This window comes from Lathamus discolor, chromosome 8 (genome assembly GCF_037157495.1).
Source record: "Lathamus discolor isolate bLatDis1 chromosome 8, bLatDis1.hap1, whole genome shotgun sequence".
Taxonomy (NCBI): domain Eukaryota; kingdom Metazoa; phylum Chordata; class Aves; order Psittaciformes; family Psittacidae; genus Lathamus; species Lathamus discolor.
The window spans coordinates 3,005,595-3,025,273 of record NC_088891.1 but is presented as its reverse complement, the minus strand read 5'-3'; the positions used below and the strand labels follow the sequence as shown (position 1 = coordinate 3,025,273).

General features: G+C 45.2%; 1 protein-coding gene, 1 long non-coding RNA gene and 1 other non-coding gene across 7 annotated transcripts in view; all 3 read right to left on the bottom strand.

The window, feature by feature from the left end:
* Positions 1–1,846, bottom strand: part of DENND4A (DENN domain containing 4A) — a 52,953-nt gene extending 51,107 nt beyond the window's left edge. For all 4 annotated transcript variants that reach the window (XM_065688011.1, XM_065688010.1, XM_065688013.1 and 1 more), the window contains exon 1: positions 1,634–1,846. The gene's annotated coding sequence lies outside the window, so the exon portion shown is untranslated. The remainder of the gene's footprint in view (positions 1–1,633) is intronic.
* Positions 1,847–7,708: 5,862 nt separating this feature from the next.
* On the bottom strand, positions 7,709–19,639 carry LOC136018888 (uncharacterized). Of its 2 annotated transcripts, XR_010614624.1 has the most exons (3): positions 18,981–19,639; positions 9,500–15,268; positions 7,709–8,264 (listed from the first exon to the last, which is right to left on the bottom strand). It is a non-coding gene; the product is annotated as an uncharacterized LOC136018888 (long non-coding RNA). The 2 variants fall into 2 exon arrangements; XR_010614623.1 differs by having other exon boundaries at positions 7,709–15,268.
* Positions 19,363–19,434, bottom strand: TRNAQ-CUG (transfer RNA glutamine (anticodon CUG)). The gene has a single exon. It is a non-coding gene; the product is annotated as a tRNA-Gln (tRNA).
* Positions 19,640–19,679: the final 40 nt, after the last annotated feature.

Below are 19,679 nucleotides of genomic sequence, written 5' to 3'. Positions count from 1 at the left end.
CGCCTTCTGGTGCACCGCTTGCACAAGCAGATCTTATTTTTTGTGCTACTTTCTAGGAAATTCACTGTTTAGAAGAGGACACTGAGCAAAGCCGGTTCTGAAGGATCAGGAGCTGCTCACAAACTTGAAGAAAATACCTCATCCAGCTGGACCCTCATGTTTCTAAAACAAGTAAAACATTTGTATCACACAATGCTACAGAGAAACTTAACTTTTTCCATTTGTCTTTCAGGCTCCATGCAATTTTCCCCTTCCCCAAAAGCTAACCACAAGAACTCTTAACGCTCTTTTTCTGATAATGAAACAATTTCAATGCCAAGTCATGACTACCCCTAGAAAACTTCATTTACCAGAGACACAGTTCCACTTTCATGTTCACTTTAAATGAACTTGCAGACCCCTCAATCACCTAAAAGCAAGTCAGAGTTTCACCAAGACTCTAAATATGATTGTTTAAAGAAGGACAAGAGAAACAGGAGACTCACAAAGTAAGACTTGTATGCTAAACACGCAAACCAGAAGTAATCCATTCACTCCCCCTCGACCTTCCTTGGCTAAACTCAATTAGTTTCCCTAAACCACCACAGACACTTGCCAAGATTAAATATTTGTGTTTAATCATTCAGAAAGTGAAAGATTATGTACTGTAACGTAACACTCTTTACGGAAACCTCTCGTTGAGCAACAGTTCCAGAAAAAAAATTGTGAAATGAAGTAAAAAGCTGTGCAGAACACCACGCTTCCACTCAGTTAATTCAGAAACGTTAAACTTCAGAGCCATGCCCCAAGTTCCTTGCCCATGGCAGGGGGTTGGAACTGGATGATCTCTAAGGTCCCTTCCAACCCAAACCACTCTGTGATTCTATGATAAGCTGAAACGTCATTTTTAGCATATCAACATTCTTGGAGGCGGCACATTTTTAAACGCAGCACGTTTGAAATGACTCCAGAATAACAACCACGGTTAAGAAGTTATTAAATATTATCATTCCTTGGCCAGCAACTCGTGCTACATGCAGACATCACGACGGAACAAATGTCAGGGCTATTTTTCACCGTCTTGGCCGGCGCGCCGCATTAATCCAGGTACACAGCAACCGAAGGGAAAGTCGCAGCGCAAACACGCACAAGGCTGGGCGCTACCTGTGCAATCCCGGCTGACGCAGCGCACGATGCACGGAAATCTGCCCGTTTATTCACCCGGGGCAGGCACAGCTCGGCCCGTTTCCCCCCGAGCAGCCCTCCGAGCCCGCCGCACGCCCCGGCCCTGCCTTTGTAACATGGCAGGTCAGCGGCACAGCGCAGCCGAGGCGCGGGCAGCTCCCGCCCCGAGAAGCGCCTGCCTCCCCGGGCCGGGGTGCGCTCCCCCGCGGCGGCCGTGGCCGCGGCTTCCCGGCAAGCGGAGAAACTTTTCCCCCACCGCCCACCGCGGCCCAGCGGAAAGTTACCGCCGGCCCTGCACGCCCCGCAGCCCCCGGCCCGGCGCTGACAGCCCCGCCGCGGGCACGGTCGCCCCTGCCCCGCCGGCCCAGGCTCGCGATAGCGCCCGCCCCGCGATATCTCCTCAGCGAACCCCCCGCCGCCCGCCCCACCGCGGTGACAGCCCGGCTCCCCGCCGCCCCGCGGCTCTCACCTCAGGCGGGGGCCGCGCTCCCCGGGGACGGGGAACGGCCGCCGGCGCCTCCTATCCCCGGCGCCGAGGAGCGGGAGGGTGAAGGGGGGGGGAAGCACACTCGGTCCCCGCGCCCTTATCTCATCCTCGCGGCGCCCGACTCGCCTCCGCCGCCTCCCCGCCGTGTGGGCGTCTCAGGCGGGATCCCCCCTCCCCTCCGCACCGCCTCCTCGCGCCGCCATCTTGGCTGTCACGGGGGGCGGGCACCGGCTCGTGATCGCGGCGGGCACGGCGCCCGCCGGGGCCCTGCTGCTGGGCGGCGGGACGCGGCTCTGCCCCGCCCGCGCCCCCGGGGCGGGCTCGCCCACAGCGCGCTGCCCGGCGGCGCCCAGCCCGCTCCGGAGGGGCCCCTCTGGCACGGCGGCCCCCGCTTCCCGCCTTCCCCCTCAGGGAGCGGCAGGGCGCCCGCGGCTGGGACCCGTGAGGGGAGAGCGGGAGCCCTCAGTGGAACCCGCTCACCACAGCCTAAAAAACAACGCGCGGACACCGGGCTCGACTCCGACACCCCCCCACACACACCTCCCGTACGGTTAATTTAAACATAAATGAATCTCCGGCCCTAATAGTCCCGTGTTTCGCTCACCTGCGGCCCCGTCGCCAGGACCCGGAGGTGGTGCCGGCTGTCTGGCAAACAAGGGAAGAGAAAGCGAGGGATTTTCTGCAGGCTTGATGCAACCCGCGCGGGGTTGTTGCATCAAAGACCTAGAAAAGAACCCGAGACAAAAATAATCTCCTCAGATGAGCGCCGCGTGTCAAGACGCTGCCGAGCACGACGGCATGAGTTCTGCTGCTTCCACATGCAGCACCGGCTGTCCTGGTTCAGCATTCTGTACCAAGGTCCTATTTTCGAAGTGATCTTTAGGCTCTGACCATACAATTTTGGCTTTGGATCCAAGCTTCCCTCAGTTCTGGACGTTTGGCTCTAGAGTCTACATGTGTCTTGTCACGATGACAGAACATTCATGCGAAGTTCTGAATTTGGACTGCAAATGTTTGTGTTCAAACCGGCTGTATTGGTTTAGCTCATCCCTCTGACAAATCTGACCTATTAGGAGAATACAAAAGCAAAAAGAAGGACTTTTTACAAGGGTAGGTAGTGCTAGGACAGGGGGGAAATGGCTCTAAACTGAAACAGGAGACACTGGGATGAGCTCTTAGGCAGGAGCTCTTCCCTGTGAGGGTGCTGAGGCGCTGGCACAGGGTGCCCAGAGAAGCTGTGGCTGCCCCATCCCTGGCAGTGCTCAAGGCCAGGCTGGACACAGGGGCTTGGAGCAAGCTGCTCCAGTGGAAGGGGTCCCTGCCTGTGGCAGGGGCTGGAGCTGGATGAGCTTTAACGTGCCTTCCAACACAAACCAGTCCGGGATTAAAATAAGACCTTTTCCCCCACATGTTTTTATTAATATGACAGTTTATAGCAGAAATGCTGCTCCTCCTACCCCCCGTATAAGAAACCGAGGCTGACACAAGCCAGTCTCTGCAAAGGCAGAAGCACCCATGTGCAAGCCTGCACATGCAGACACAGCTTTGCGCTGCCAGGTTTGGTATTTGTGAGCTGAGTCTGTCTCTTTTTTCTCAACAGGCAGCATACTGACTGAGGAATGTGACAAACCCCTATCCCAGGCAGAGACTACAAGAACAACACAGCCCATTCCTCCTGTTTCTGAGTAAAACGCATTTCTAGCCGCACCCATAAAGACATCTCTCGCAACATACACAGTGGGTAAGTGAGAGATCAAGAACCCAGAACGTCTCTATTTATTTGCAGCAAGCTGGTCTGCATTCGGTAGTGAGTCCTTGAATTATTTAGTGCTGGTGGAAAAACTTCTAAATCCTTTGACAGTTTCTGGTATTTTGTAATCCTGGAAATGTTTTTCAAGTAAATAGCAATAGTGAAGTCCCTCTTCTGGCTTGTGTTAGTAATTTTGATATGCAAACTATTCTGTGTTCTCTGCCCTTGCTCGTTTTTCTTGTAGGCATAATTTTTAGGCTTCGGTGTTAACATCCAAGATTAATGGGTCTGTTCCTACTTCCAAGAGTATTGTTTCAGCTGCCTGCATAGCGAGGCAAAATCACTACACTGATGTATGAATAGCTCACCTCAGAGAGTTTATGGTTATGGACATTAAAATATTATTGACTATTTCTAATGGAAACTTTCATTTTAGAGAAACATAATTCTTAACCATGCTGTGGCAGTTTTCATACTTCTCAGCTCGTGTCATAGGTAAAACTCTACGTAGACGTCTTTGATTTGCTGTTAATTTATAGCCTGGCCTGTTTATTTCCCTCCACAATTTCTGTCCTTCTAGGACTTATCTGCATCTAATTACATATTGCATCAATGTCAACAAATTGCAGTCAGGGACGCGTGTCTCACCACGCAAGGCCTGATACAAACTCCAAACCAAGAAGTTTCTGTCCAGTCCTACCAGCACAGCTGACACAGTGCTTATCTCTGTCCTGTCTTTCTTGTTCTTATGTCTCCCCCTCCTTCTCACCCTGTTCCATCAAGCCTTTTCTGCTTTCTCTCCGTGACCTACCTGCTGCTCACTCTCTCTCGGCTGTGGCACACTTTCTTCCCCACCAGCACATTTAATTGCAGTGTTCCATTTCATTATTAGCTTGTCACTACCTTTATCAAGTCACCTTTCCTAGCTCAGGCCTAGCCACAAAGCTTTTCTGCATAGCTTGTCATCAATTTTCCATGTTAAGGCTTGTCTAAAGCCACATGCAAAGGGTCTATGAAAAATGACTCTAGTGCTGTATTTATTTCTGAATAAAAAGCAGCATTGGTGAATAGCCTCTCTACACGCAGAGACAGATTTCCTGTGTGCCCAGTTCCTGCAGGCTCATTGCACAGAAATCTGTCTATGTGTCAAACAAAGCCCTTCCCATCGGGAAGACTTTAGGGATCTGTAGGCAGTGGTCTTTACACGCATGTGGAGATCCACCCCAAGATCAGTGAGGTCAATAGACATCTTCCTATTAATTCTGGTTAGCTTTGAATCAGATTCTTGTTGTGCATAGTAGGTTAATTAAACAAATTAACAACTGCATGGTTCTGCAGGTGGGCAGGCAGCAAGCATGCTTAATGTGGTATCCTGCTGCCTCTGGAGTGCAGGGTGGAGCACTGTCAGCCAGATTTAGCCTCCCCAGGAGTGTGGGCAAGGAAACGCAAAAGGTTTCTACAGACTTTCAGCCACAGAACCTTTTATTTCCATGTTGCAACCCTAAATTTCTAGCTTGTGGCACTGAAGTAATTTTCAAAGTATGGTTTAGCTTACTTTAAGTGCATTTTATGCATGGGTAAACTCAAGCAAGGCAGAGGACAAGTGGCAGATGGTCAGTGACAAAGACAGGAATGGAATGGAGAATTTCCTCGTCCCAGGACATGGCTTTAACAGACTTTGTCCCAGGATTGTGAGATTCAACTACTTATAATTCATGAGGCTTCGGCAGTGCTGAAGGGGAAAAAAAAGCAGCTGTCATTGTTCATAGTATTTCCTGGCAAAGACTGGCTTCCATAGGCAAAACTATTTTAGCTTCTTAAGTATGCAATTTGGAGCTTAATCTCTTCACTTTCCTACCAGTTTTATTCCTTTTGAACTTGGCTGTGCCATGTGCGCTGCTCATTTACAACTCCAGGGGGGAAGAACAAGTCTCCAAAGGAGCCCATCGGAACACCTTTGAAACAGGCACAGCGTATCTGTAACCTTGGTAAAAATAACTATAATGATAATGGATAATTATAAACCATGTAACTGGCAAAACAACACACTGCGTTTCAGAGGATGAATTGCTTTACCCCGTCCAGTAACCCACTTTACAGTGCAGTAATGGATCTGCATTTGGAGGGTTGTGCAATGAAATGGAGCCTTTGGCAAGCTGGAATCACACTGGAAGTGAGGCAACATCTTTGTGGGATTTTTATATATGCATATTTGAAAATCTGGAACTTATCCCTTTTGACATAAAGAGACTGTCCCTGCTTGGAATGATTAAATTCTAGAACAGATTATGAAATAATAAAGGCAGTATTATGATGCAGCAGTACAACAGTGCAGTTACCCTTCACTTTACTGCTTCAAGTATAGTATTTCTGAAAAGCTTTTTGCACTCCAGGATAACTACTGATTATAAATTATAAAAAAAGGAATAGAATATCATTCATGTATGAAAGAAAAGAAAGAGTTTTCAGACCCTTATTTAGATAAAGAACTTACTGAAGCAGCTAAAAATATGGGAAAATGAAGTGAACACAGGGCCTGATCCAAAGGCCTCTGAACTCAGCAGAAGCACTGCAGGGGGTGTTCATTAGGTGTCAGAGTCATATATGCCGTCCTGAATTCCAATTCATGAAATGCAAATAAAGAATGTTATTGTATATGAGTGAGGATAAAGTCTAATTGCAGTTTCTAGGCATTCCCTGTGGATAAAATGAGCAGATTTTTCTCCAGCAGGTAGACTTTCTCAGCAAGGATTTATTGCCAATATTTATGTGAGAGTTTGTAGTCCCAAAAGCACAAAAATGCTGGGAAACAAAAAGGAAATAAAATGTATCCAAAGAGAAGACCAAAATGTTTCCAAGTCATTTCCATAAATAAAAATCTGATGCAAGCACATTATCATTTCAGTTTTCAGCATTGATTTGCTTCCTCAGGATTTCGGAGTGTGCATCTGAGAATTTAGAGTGTGCATCACAAAGTTTCCCTCAGCACACACTAGAACTATGCACAAGGTATTGCAGCAGCCATCAAATATCGAATGAGCAGAGACCCAGTAGATGGCCATTGGTATTAACCAGCAAGAAAATGGGCTTTGCTGTGTTGCTGCAGGTAGGAGTATCAAGCAAGTGATGCCAAACTTCTCCTCCTGTTGTTAGTAGGCAAATAAGGATGTTCAGGTGGAGCATATTTCTCGAGTGTCTCTTCCCATAGACACTGAAAGCTCTGAAACAAATATTTGAGAATGGGACAGCAGAAGGGGTGCTTGAGGATGGTCCAAGTCCTAACTCATGTACCAAAACCAACTTTTATGTGTTCCAGCATTAACCTGTTTTAAGTATTGCTCTCATCAGTAAAGCAAGATAACAAAAGCTTCTCTTTGGGGAGTAATACCAGGAAGGAAATTATGCATGCAGATTCGCCAGCAAAAATAACAGTCTCAGGCTGTAAATATACACACTGATACTACTGTTTTGTTGCTATTTTCGGCAGCCCTTGTAGCCTCAGGGGTTAGAGTAAGGAAGTAGCTGCTGTTGCTGCTGTTTACGCATCAACTTTAAAGGTCTGATTTGGACTCATGCTCTTTGGCCCATCTGGAGGTGATTTCTGCAAACAGCAGTTTTTTCTCTGACGCAGTCCAATCTATCACAGAGAGTCACACCATGTGATACTGTGGTGCTGTGGGTATCTGCTCTCACATCAGATACAAACCCACCTTCCTTCACTAGAGAGCTCAGTTCCTTATTGTTTGCACTTGTCTTCAATTCATGCCTAGGACGAGTAACTGCATTTCATGTATCTAAACATTCCCCACAGTTTGGTCTGCCTAAGATACTTCAGGCTCTAAACTCTTGCCTAGTCCTGCTGTTTAAAGTTTTTGTATTTTATTCTAGAGATCACTTATATCTTGATGTGTTAAGTGAAGTATATCAGTTAATCACTTCTCAGGAGTACTACCAGGCTTAATTAATGTTTGTAGAACACTATTGAGATTCTCAAGAGAAGCAGCTACAGAAGTGCAAAGCATTATAATTAACTTAAAACTACCTCATTTTTGAGTAAATGGCTAACACTTAAACTGAGATTCTCCAAGTAAAACTAATTTATTTGATTCTTAGACAAAAAACTGTGTTTCCATTTACTACTACCACTGTATGATGCATTTTGATTTTTATTGTCCTTCGTTGTCCTTTTATGTATCCGGACATATAACATAGCTTGCTTTAGTTCAGGAAACACTGTCCAACATATGTAAGTCAGGTTAAAATCAAACAAACCACCAAGATAACAAAATTAATAAACTCAAAGACAATCCACATCACCATTTGCCTTTAATATATTAATTAATTGAACCATAAAGCCTGTAATTACTATTATGGAATAATTTCCATATTTATTTATAAGGCATCTCATTAACATAAATAGTTATTATCTGGAAATAAACCCAGATCATTAGAATTCAGAAAACTGACAAGCCAGATTGAGATCAGTCAAGATGTACAAAAGAGATTTGCTCCCTGCTTGAAACTCTTCTGAGAGGAAAATCTCTGCTCCTGAGCAAGCTTAAACAGAACACCACTTTGGAAACAGAAGCAGTGCTTCATCCACATGACATCACTGAAACAGAACAGTTATTTTGTAAGGTGAGAAAACACTGGGTCACTCTTCTCATTAACTGTCACGGAGGGATTCCAAGAAAATGCGTTTGCCACATCTGCACTGAAAATGTGACCCAGATTATAGCTGACGTTCTTGTAACACAGCTTTTCTCTGAAACGGCAGCATTTCAAAATGCATTTCAGAATACTTCCTTCTTTCAGAACACTTTCTATGCTTTCAGGACTTTCAGTACTTCCAAAATTCTGCATCTAGTCAGAAAACAGAAATGCAGAAAAGAAAAAGAAGAAAGAAATACCACTTCACATTTCTAATTGCAAGCTGGATTCATCACTCCTCAGCTATTAGCTAGAGTCACAGGTACTGACAAAAAGAATGCATCTCAGGCCTTTCTGACAGTGCTTTTGCCATTGAAGATCCAGAACATTCATTATTAGAAATCTTCTAAGTAGAAATAAACCCACCAGTTTTACAAAAGCTACAGAACATATTCAACTAAATACTGTGATTGCCCTGTTCAGTCAGACCCGTGCCTCTCCTTTGGCAGGGTAAAATACTTCTTTGAAGCGTGTCAGCTCACCAGAGTAAGGTGATACACCTCAATCTGCTATGTTTGGATGACTTTCTTAGTAATTCCTAGAGAATGGAGGTTGGCTCAAGTACTGAGTCATGAGGGTTTCATCTCAGCATATTTTTAGTATCTGTTATTTTATCTCGGGTAGTTTTTAAATCTGTATCACTGCCCAACTCTTCTCCTAATTATCTGAAATTATTTGCTTCTGTAACTGCTTCGGAATGTCCCCTTACACTACTACAAATACTGGTCTTTTTATACTCATCTCTCAATACAATTAGGATAGTACCTGTTCAAAACTTGAGCAACTGCTGAGAAACAGAGGCAAAACAAATTCACAACGTTAAATCTCACCAGTGAGTCACCGTGAATATAGGTCAGATCGAGTAACCAAGTCTGAATTTGACCCATAAGGACAGCACAAAACTCTCTTAATAAACAGCAATTTTAAAAAATCACAGTCTGACTCAATACAAAAAAGAATACTTCCAGGGTAAATAACGGGACTGGAGGAAATGTCCTTGGCAAGTCAATTTGTTCTATGCTGCTGATGGTTCCTGTTAGTGACAAGGATTTTTTTCAAGAAGGAAACAATGGAAAACAGATGCAAAAGCATTTACCAGCAGGCCAGGCAAAGGCAGCTTTTCCAAAATGTCAAGTGTGCAGAGTAGAGTCAATTTAAAAGAGAATTATTTCAACTGAATTAATTTGACTACAATGAAGCCCTGTTAAGACATCTCATCCATCCTGCTTCCTACTGTGCTACCCCTTACAGTCTAAGTCTAAATACTGACCTCTATTTGCAAACACTTCAGCTGAAAAATCCCTTATCCAGTCATAGTACCAGTGTGTTGCTTTTAAAACATATTTACTATATCCCTTCCAGGAAATCACCCACAGAACTGTGCTTACCTCTTCCACATTCCCAGCTCATATGAATTTAATCCCTGGGTTCTGCTTTTTCCTCATTCAGCTTCATACTTCTTGTGGTGTTTTCCCAGATGCTTCAGGTGATTTCCATCACTACATTCATCAGACCCATGTGATAAATCAGATGCAAATCTGCCCTTTGCATAAAGTCCCTCACATCTTCATTTCCAGCAACTTTTCTCTTTTGCTTCATGTATTGCTTTGTCATTGCCTGCCTTTGGAGAAAGGAAGGTGACTTAATTTTAGGTCTAGAACTCTCATATGGAAGCTCATTTACTCAAAAGAATATCCATGTCTACTTCCCCTGGAACGAACAATCCCAAAGTGCTTCATTTCCTTTGAGGACATGGGACTTAACACTGTAATACAACAGATTACCACCCAGGGAAGGACTGCCCAAGGAATCTCTGTGTCCTCTATTTGCATTTTCCAGATCAATACAGATTTGTAATGCTATCAACAATTTAAAAGTGGCAGTAATGGTTGTCTAGAGCTCTTCTTCCTTGATAGCATTATATGAAATGTGGCAAACGCCAGCAGAGCCACTGTCACTCTGAAACCTTTTGTTTCCCATAGGAATATCTATAACCATGCCTACCAGTGACAGGCCAAAGTTATCACTTTTGGTTTCCTGTTTCAACATGGGCAGAGGAACCATTCCAAACCCATTCTTTTCTGTCACTGTTAAAAACTTGTAGCAAAACCTCCATGCTAGGATTTATGTAAATTCCTTTATTTCTGCTGTTTCATGGAGGAAAAAGAACTCTTTATTGAGGAATACACTTCATTACCCTGGGTCTTGCATGTCAACTTAAATGCATCAATGTAAAATTCAGTCTCATTAAAGTAGCTCAAAGCCCTGGAATAGTTTGAATGCTGTTTTAACACTTGCATATAGTCATTCATATTAAATTTATATTTTATAGGAGCTCATAGTGAATATACATGAATTAAAAGAGCTGAAGTGCAACAAAAAATATGTAGTGGAAGCGAATTTTAAATTAGCAGTTAAGAACGCTCTCCTGTAGCATACTCACGTCCTTGGAGGAATACAGTTAGTTGGGATGTACCACTCCTTATTTCATGGTGTACTAGAAACAACATGCAAAATGCAAACACGTTGAGGCCAAACTAACATCTTCACTCTGCCTATTATCCAAAGGGATGTGGACTGAAGTTGGTGAAGAATTTCACCACAGAAATGCAACCCAAGATATGCTAATTCACTTCTTAAATGTTTTTTAAACTAAAGACTACTGCTAACATCAAGCACAGCATGTAACTCTTGTTCAGTTGCTGTAGCATGAAAGCATTGCATGAACTCCTCTCCAGCAACAGTCCCAGTCCAAAAGGCAGGTCAATCTGGAAAGGATCCTATGGAAGGTCCAACAATTTACTAATGACACTTGATCTGTAGAGAGCTGCAGTAATGTAGTATTTCTTACATGATTTTGAGCACTGTCGTGTTCTGGTTGTGCAAGGGGAATGACTAATGTACATATGGAAAAATTTAAGGGAGTTCTTAGAAACCATAATATTTTGCTTGATCATTCATAACCGAATATGTAAAGAACTATCCACCGTATCGCTGTTGTACAGCTTGTATTAGATCTCCATAGTTACACTTGGCATAACAAGTACAAAAATGAAGTGTCTTTGCAGGGCTGATAAGCAGACAGGAAGCAAAAGAACATCTGCTACAGCTTTAGATGGTTTTGCCGTCAGCAACCGCTGAAAAACTTCAGGCTCTGCATTCCATGTACTGCTCGCTTGGCCTTTGACACAAGCAGCTGTTGAACAGGAGATGGAAAATGTTATACCTACAGAAAAGGAGGTGCTGCATTTTCTAGAGGAGTATTGGGGTATTTAATGTTTTTTTTCCTTTCTGTTTTCTGAGCTAGAAAATGCTGGATAACAGACACTGCAGATGGAGTTATCTCCTGAAGGTCAACCACTTCCTATTTCACAATTATTTTTTTTCTAATGTTCTGTTTTCCTTTCCAAAACTGCTTTGTCTTGTTTTGTTTTGTTTTGTTCTCTTTTAAACACCAAAAACAATTGCACTATATACTGAATAGTAATTATAATCATTGTAAGGAAACCATGTGCTTCCCTGAATCAGGGCTGGGGCTTCCAGTCCAGGCAATCTATCTTCTTGTAGCATAACAGCATTTCTATAGCAAGGACAGCCACAGAACAAGTTACACAAACTAAATATCAAACAATTTAGAGCAAACTATTTCGTTGTTTAAAGAAAGAGCTGTTGAACACGATGTTTTAAAAACAAGCTTAGCCATGAAGTGCAGGTTCACTGCTTGTGTATGTGGAGAAAATCTCTGCTCCATGTAGTTGAGCAGTTCTCCACTTACATACTATTTGTATTTGCATAGAAAATTACTAACAGAGAACAACTGATGGCAGCATATTTCTTAGAGTACTAAGGCCCATGTACTGTAAATGCATCTTTACGTACTTCCTCTGAGATTGTAAGTTTGCCTAGGAAATTACAACAGTTGTGATGAAATCGAAGCGGATTTATCCTTATATGGTAGATCTTTTCGGTCTGACACAATGAAATGAAAATGGGTTTCAGATAACAGTGAGAAAGATGAAGACACTACTCCGGAGTTATATAAGTGTGACTGAGAAGATAATTTTGCCCATAAATTCTGTGTTTTATGCTTTGGAGTTGTATGCAGTTTTTTATACATTCCAGTATACACACGCAATGGTGAGACAATATGACCTTTGAAGGTCCCTTCCAACCCAAACTATTCTATGATTCTGTTCTATGATTCTATTTGTGACTGACTAATCATAACTGAGAATGTCTTTTAAACCTGCTGGAGTTCTTGATCAATCCAAGCTCCATAAAGTGTGCTGTGTTCCAAACATCTTGCGCATCTTGCTCACTGCACGGCTGGCTACTGAGAAAAATCTTGTCCCAGAGGGTTTGCTCAAGCCCACAAAACACATTTTTAACAACCCAGAGGTGTGCTCACTCACAGAGCTGACAGTGCAGCCTCTCTGACAGCAGCTTTCCAGAGAAAAGAGGAGGAAAGAGGCAATGGGTGATGAGATTATCCCCCACGGAAGGAGACTCCTGCTTGGAATATCAACACATCTTTCCAGTCTCTCTCATTGTGACTGTTTGTGCTTTTACCAAATTTTCAGTTTGCTTCTTCAGCTACAGGACCAGATGGCTCCCATGCACAATGCACTGAATCATGGCAAGGCTTGAGGTATTTGTTATGTGCAACAGCAGACACATGCGCTGGACCAGGTTAAACTCTTTCACAGCAGATGGTGCATACTGCATATGGATGGTACTACAGCAGGTAGCTATATATACATACAGTCAGAATATGGAAGTATCTTTTCTTCTTGCAGGTTGTCAGGAAAATGACTGTCATACCTTCAACACAAGAACTAGAGGCAGTGCAGTAACACATGGCACAGGACAGATGCTAGGCTCTTCCTGTGATGCACAATGCCTGATGGCAAAGAATCCTGGTGGGCCAAGGACAGGAGGCTCTTGTTCCCCCTCTGATTTCCCCTTACAGCTTTAGATTAAACTGGTGCTGACACCTTGCCCAGTGCCCATTTGCCCAGCCAATAGCTGTGGGCAGTACTTCTGGCCATGAAGCACCTCCTGAGAAAGGAGATAACCTCGCTGTTTGAGAGCATCTTTGCCTCTGGCATTTTTTAAATAGAAAACAACCCTGATTTTCTCCTCATTTGCCTCACATAATCTCAAGATATAGCACCACTGCGAAGCTAGAGTGAACGGGAGGGGTTTGCAAATGCAACAAAAGGCTATAGGGTTTATACAGGATGTGATTTGTGCTTCAGTGACAAGACCATAAAAATCACCCTGTAGTCACCTCTCACTGATGCATGACTCATTTTGGAGCACTGAGAGATACTGGAATACCGAAAGATACTTTTTAGACACCCAGGAGATGACTGCTTCAGAGAATTCCAGGCTGCTGTGCTCGGACTGAGCACAAGGAACAAATCCCAAGGCAGTTGAGGGATGTCCCAAATAGCACAACTCGATACGATGTGTGTGCTCTGGGTTGCATAATGAAGGAACAGCCAAGCAGCTGGCCACTTCCCAATGGCCACACTCCACCCTAGATATTTTCTGGGATGTCAAAATTATCCTTTGGCTATTTCTCAGCCTGCTTTTCTTAGCATGTATTTGACACGTCCTCTGTGTTGAGAACGACAGGACACCTCGTGAGCGGGTGCTGTGCTGGCCTTTGCAAACAGGCGCGAGAGCTGGCAAGCAGCAGAACCCCATTAGGAACTGGAACAGTGACCAGGAATGTCAAAACTGCAGCCTGTGCAGCGTGGCTGTGATGAAGGTTAACGTGTGTTGCCACCACCTTTGAGGTCAGCATTGGGCTCACTTTAGCAGTCCTATAAATAGATGTTCAAGTTTGACTGAGAAGAGGATTTGGCTCTGATAGATCTTGTTTAGCATTCCCAAGAGAGGAAGGCAGATTCTTTTCTTTTTTCTCTTCCTGCCTCTAACCTTGAGTTGGTTTCTGTGGGAAAGATTAGTGGCATTTGCCAAAAGAACTGCCACTGTGAGCCAGATGTCCTGCTGCGTCACACAAGCCATACATACATGTTTCTTCAACCTGCAAACCCAGACCTAATTCCAGCAAAGATTCACACTAATTCCTCGCTGGCAAAACTAGGGAAAAAGCCCAAACCAACCCCGAGTCGAATTGCTTGAAAACAGTAGGACACCTAGTGGATTAATAGGGAATATCTTTAGGATTATGAGCAACATTTTGTTATTTTGTTGGCAGAACCAACGATGAATATATTTATAGAGGAATCATTGAAATATCAGGGTTTCTATTTAATAAATTAATCTTTTTATAGCTGGTGCAGCCTCCAGTTTGCCTGAAGGACTTATTGCACCCTATGAAAAAACAATGAGTATTGTTTGAATGACTTGAAAACAAATAATTCTGGGGAACTGGATGGTTCCCAGTGTCTGGGAACAGGACGAAGGGTATTCTGCCAGATCAAAGCCATTCCAGTTGTTCCATCTGACAGCTCTTTAATGATCTTAATGAGCAAAGTTTTATAGTCTCAGCCTGACTCCCTGGAGGACTGTACAGCTTCACATCAAGCATCCCCATGCTGAGCACAGCCAGCCCCTCCGCTGGATATCTGAGAAATGAATGAATTGGCCTCAGAATTAAAACTGCCTTCTTCATTCCCCAGGGCTGATCTTCTGGATTCAAATTAGAATATGATGGGATGAGCGATGCTTGCACTGCTGTTGTTGACATTGTATTTGTCTGGTAGTGATACCAACATCAAGCAGATTTTGACCCTAGACTGGAAATAAAGCCCTGTGTCAGGGTGTGGTAAGAGAAGAAGATTCTGAGCCGTGTCTCAGAAATCATATATCTTGGCCAGCACTTATCCCAGAGCTGCCAGTATTATCTTGCTAATATGTCTCTGGAGGCAGCAGACGCAGACAAGGAGATGTGTGTTGAGTCCAAAATGGATGCAGGAAACTGATGACTTCATTTTGACAGTCATTGCAAGAATCACCAAGTCATCAAGTCTGTTATATTTGATTCCTGTTCCCAAAGCTTGCTTAAAACTTTCCTTCCTTTCTGCTGACCATAATATTGTCCTAGAGAAAAAATGTCTCCAGAGGATAGTTAATTTTGCTGGAGCTGCTCCCTTCCCACTCTTCCTTCAGTGCTGCAGAGATCCCTAGAGAACAGAAAAACTGGGATGAGATTTGGTTTTGGATAGGTCCCCATTCAGAGCCAGGTCCTTTTTGATTCCAACTCCAGGGTTAGGAAAGAAAAGGCTGATAGAGAAAATAAGCTTAATTGGGTCCATTCCTTCTTATATATTCTTTTCTTTTTAGAGCTGTAGGAAAATAATACGGTGAATGCTGGAATCCAAGTGAGTTATCAATAGAAAAATTCCTATCAACTCTGTGCATTTGCATTACTCCTGCCTCTGGCTGGAATTACCTGAAAAGAAAGACTCCCTGTACATCATAGGCCCTTTAATTTGGTCCAGGGTTTGCGCTTTTTTTATATCAGTGGATGGATTTTATACTTGAAGGGGTTTTTCTTCTGAGTGACATGTCAAACTGGGGGTAGCGAGTGCTATGCTTTTCTCCAATTTAGCAGCTGGATTGGAAAGCTTGAATTATCTCTGCATAATTGCAATGATTCATGGGTTGTTAGAAAATTGCAAAGTATTGATTGGATTTCCCCCCGAGGATATATTTCTCCTCTGATAAAGTAGGTTCTGGGGCTTCACATTTGTCCTTTCTGCCGTCTGCCCCCAGAGAAGCCAGTGGCTCCTTTCATCTGGGAAACAGGAATTTGGGTCAACAGCCACTCAAGGACAATTTTGAGTTATTGTGATTGCCAATTCCTAATCTTTCACTGAGTTTCGAAAGGTGATGGGCTTTGCAAAGGGTGAACAGGGATTTCAGAGCCAGAAAAGCAGGGGCCAGCAGCAAATACTGCCCATCCCTGGTTTACATGCTTCTATTTCCGTGTCAAATACCACTGGTGTATTCTGGAAAGAGACCTTGACCTTGTTGTGGGAATGCTACAGCCATCAAGGAGGGTGGCACATTTCCCCCTTTATTAGGCTGGGATTTCCTTGGGGTCTCAGAAGTTGGTGGCAGGAGAGAAAGGGGAGAATAAAGTGAGAATTAGGCACAGGGGGAGCCTGATGCACAGCCCCTGGGGCTGAGCAGCGCGGAGCTGATAGCCCTGACACACATCTGCACACTAATGGTGCTGCTGAGGCAGAAACTGGGACCTTCTTGGCAGCTGCTCTATGAATTTCCAGAACAGACCCATAAATATGCAGTTATGAGTGTGACCTCTGCTTCTTTTCTTCACTAAATTGAACATCCAAGGACCAGCTGAGTATCATTCCTTCTCTCTGCTCCAGTTGCTTGGAATGTGCTGCCTCCATGAATGGCTGTCTAACTACAAACTGAGGAATTACAAGAGAGCGCTAATTCAAGGTTTGCAATGAATTTAGTGTTCCTGCAAGGATGACACTAATGGCAATTAATGCAGCAGAAATGCCAGTGCTGAATGATGGTTCTCACATTAAAAGCTGCCAGTCGAAGAGCACACAGCCCTCTGTTATTTCAGGCCTGACCTCTGCTTTTTGGTCATGTTTCATACACATGGCAGGTGTCCCAGGCCATCCCATAATCACAGCAGCACTATCCAGGAGAGGACACAAAGAAAGAGCAGAGCTGCCAAAAATCAGTCTGTGCTGACAGTGACATTTCCTGATGGTTTGTATATTCTCATCTGGGGCTTGCTAGAACAGGAGCAAAATTAACCCAGGACTGAACAGAACATAAAACTTTAATTTTATAGAATCACAGAGTGGTTTAGGTTGGAAAGGACCTTAAAGGTCGTCCAGCTCCAACCCCTGCCACGAGCAGGGACCCCTTCCACTGGAGCAGCTTGCTCCAAGCCCCTGTGTCCAGCCTGGCCTTGAGCACTGCCAGGGATGGGGCAGCCACAGCTTCTCCGGGCACCCCGTGCCAGTGCCTCAGCACCCTCACAGGGAAGAGCTTCTGCCTAAGAGCTCAGCTCAGTCTCCCCTCTGGCAGGTTAAAGCCATTCCCCGTTGGCCTGTCCCTACAGGCCCTTGTAAAAAGCCCCTCTTCAGATTTCTTTTAGGCCCTTTATGTATTGGAAGCCTGTTATAAGCTCCCTGCTACTCCAACACTAACCGCATGTCCTGCTGCCTGCTGATTCTTGTTTAGATACAAAACTCTTTCTGCCATTTCAGTTTTCACCATGAAGAACCTGATTATAAACAATCAAATGTGTTCAAACAGGCTTAGCTAGAAATAACCCCTGCTGCTGCTGCTGCTCGTCTGTGTGCCAATCTGCAGAACTATTTTGTTAGGATGCATGCTTGGTAAAAATGTCTCTGCTTTGTCATGTCTTAAGTCCAACAAGTGTTAATGGTACAGCAATGCAGGGACTATGATCTTTAGCTCAGCCAGAAAAGCCTCTGTCCTCACTTCATGCCCTAAAGTCTTGTGCAGGATAAGCCAGTTCCAGATGAAGAACAATTTGGTGCAAGAGGAAGTAACACACATATGAAAAATAGGAATAATGGGGGTTTTCAAACTCACAAAAAAAATCCAGCCCACAAAAGGGGTGAACAGCTCTTACAGAAGAATAACCAGAAATACTTTGCCTGGGTTATTTTAGTATTTTTTAGCACCAACAGCAATTCTGGAGGATGAAACCAGGCCTTGGAAACATCAAGTGAAAATTAATAGCTTTTTAATAACAAAGCTCAGTGGAGAACTGGAAATGGGGTGCGAGATGGACACCTTAACTACAGAGTTACAAACACACCCCAGCCTCTACACATACAATGTCTATTATCAATTTTAATGCCCTACTCAACGCAGAAGGATTGAGAAGGGGAGCAGGAGCAGGACGAGCATTTTCAGACTCAAGATTTTGGGTGCTCTGGGCTCATTTGGGGATAAAAAGGATGAACCCAAAGACGACGCAGGCTCCTACACATCTTGCTGCTACGCTAGGAGGTTTCTGCTCCTGCAAAGTCTGGCCTTGCAACGACCCTAGGGAACTGGCATATGCAGTTATTCCCATGGGACACACGGAACAGGGTCCTGGGGATGTGAAGCCATGAATGGTCAGTGGGTTTTGTGCACCTGCGAGAAGCTGGAGGTGCACAATCTGCCTGGGCACACCAGAGGCTGGTGGCAGGACATGAGCCTAGACCCTGGTGCTCCAACCTCACCTCTATGCTCCTGGCAACACTGCTCCTGTGCTATAACACACTGTGACATCCCATGTCTTCTAGTGCTTGGTTTTCCCTGCTCAGAAGCTCTGAGGCAGCGTGAACTATGTATTTCTAAGTGCAGAGGATCACATTATAGCCTGTTATCGCTCTGGCAGATGGTAACTGATGCACAGTGCTGCTGCTGGTGCTCGGGGGTTACTTTCCATGCACAGGAATGATAAAACAGGCACTGACTGCAGAGATGGTGGACGTACTGCTGCTGCTAACGGCAAGCTGGTGGAAAAAGAGCCGTTTTATGGGCTTTGGTTTAATCATCTGGACACAAGCACTATTTTTATCCTCTTCTATTTAGGTCTCAAGCCTGTGCCAAGGGAAGCTAATGACAAAGCTGGTGTCTCCCACAGCACAGGGAGAGATGAGGGGAACTGCCTTTGGGGAAGGGAGAATGGGGGTGGCAGCAGCGTGATGGCGGGGAGGGGCCCTGCACTTGTAGCCTCTTTGCACCTTATGAGATGGAAGAATCCCAGGTTGGAAGTGATCGCAAGGATCATCTGGTCCATTTTGCTAGGCAAAGCATGACCTAGACTGGATGTCCAGCCAAACCTTAAAAGCATCCATCGTTGCGGAAGCCACCACTTACCTGGGCAGATTATTCCGAAGGCTGATTGTTCTCATTGTGAAAATTGCCCAGTGGCATCTCCGACACCTCCACCACGAGCTCCGCGGGCTTCGCGCACTCCCTCAGCCCGGTTCCCAGGATGGGTCTGTCCGACTGGGAGGCTTCCCCCCAACCTGCCCCAAGCTCCACCGCAGCTATGGGCAGCTGGATGGAACCACCACCCACCTGTGCAGGCGGAAGGGCACCCATGGTGTGGCTGGGGATAGGGCTGCTGGGAGCCAAGCAAAAGGGGAGGCGAGGTGCGATCTTTGTACCTGTGGTGGCAGGAGCCCGGGGAGCGAGGGAGTGTGTCCGGCCGTAATTCGGGCAGAGGAACCCAAAACCAAGACGAACGAAAACGATTAGGTTCCACCGAGATTTGAACTCGGATCGCTGGATTCAGAGTCCAGAGTGCTAACCATTACACCATGGAACCGCTCTGCCAACACCTCCTCCGGTCTGCCACTAATCCCTCCGCAGGGCCTCTGCCGCAGCCAACCCACCCCTGGGGCCGCGACCCCCGGGTGAGGGTGCCCCTTGGGGTCCGCGAGGCCGTTGGAGCGTGCGTGGGCCCCGCGCACCCGCAGCGCGGGCCCTTTAAGGCCGGGGTGGGCGGGACACCGGTTGTACCCCCTCCCTTCCTCCCGCCCCCCGGAAGCAGTTTGGCTTCGGCGCCGCGTT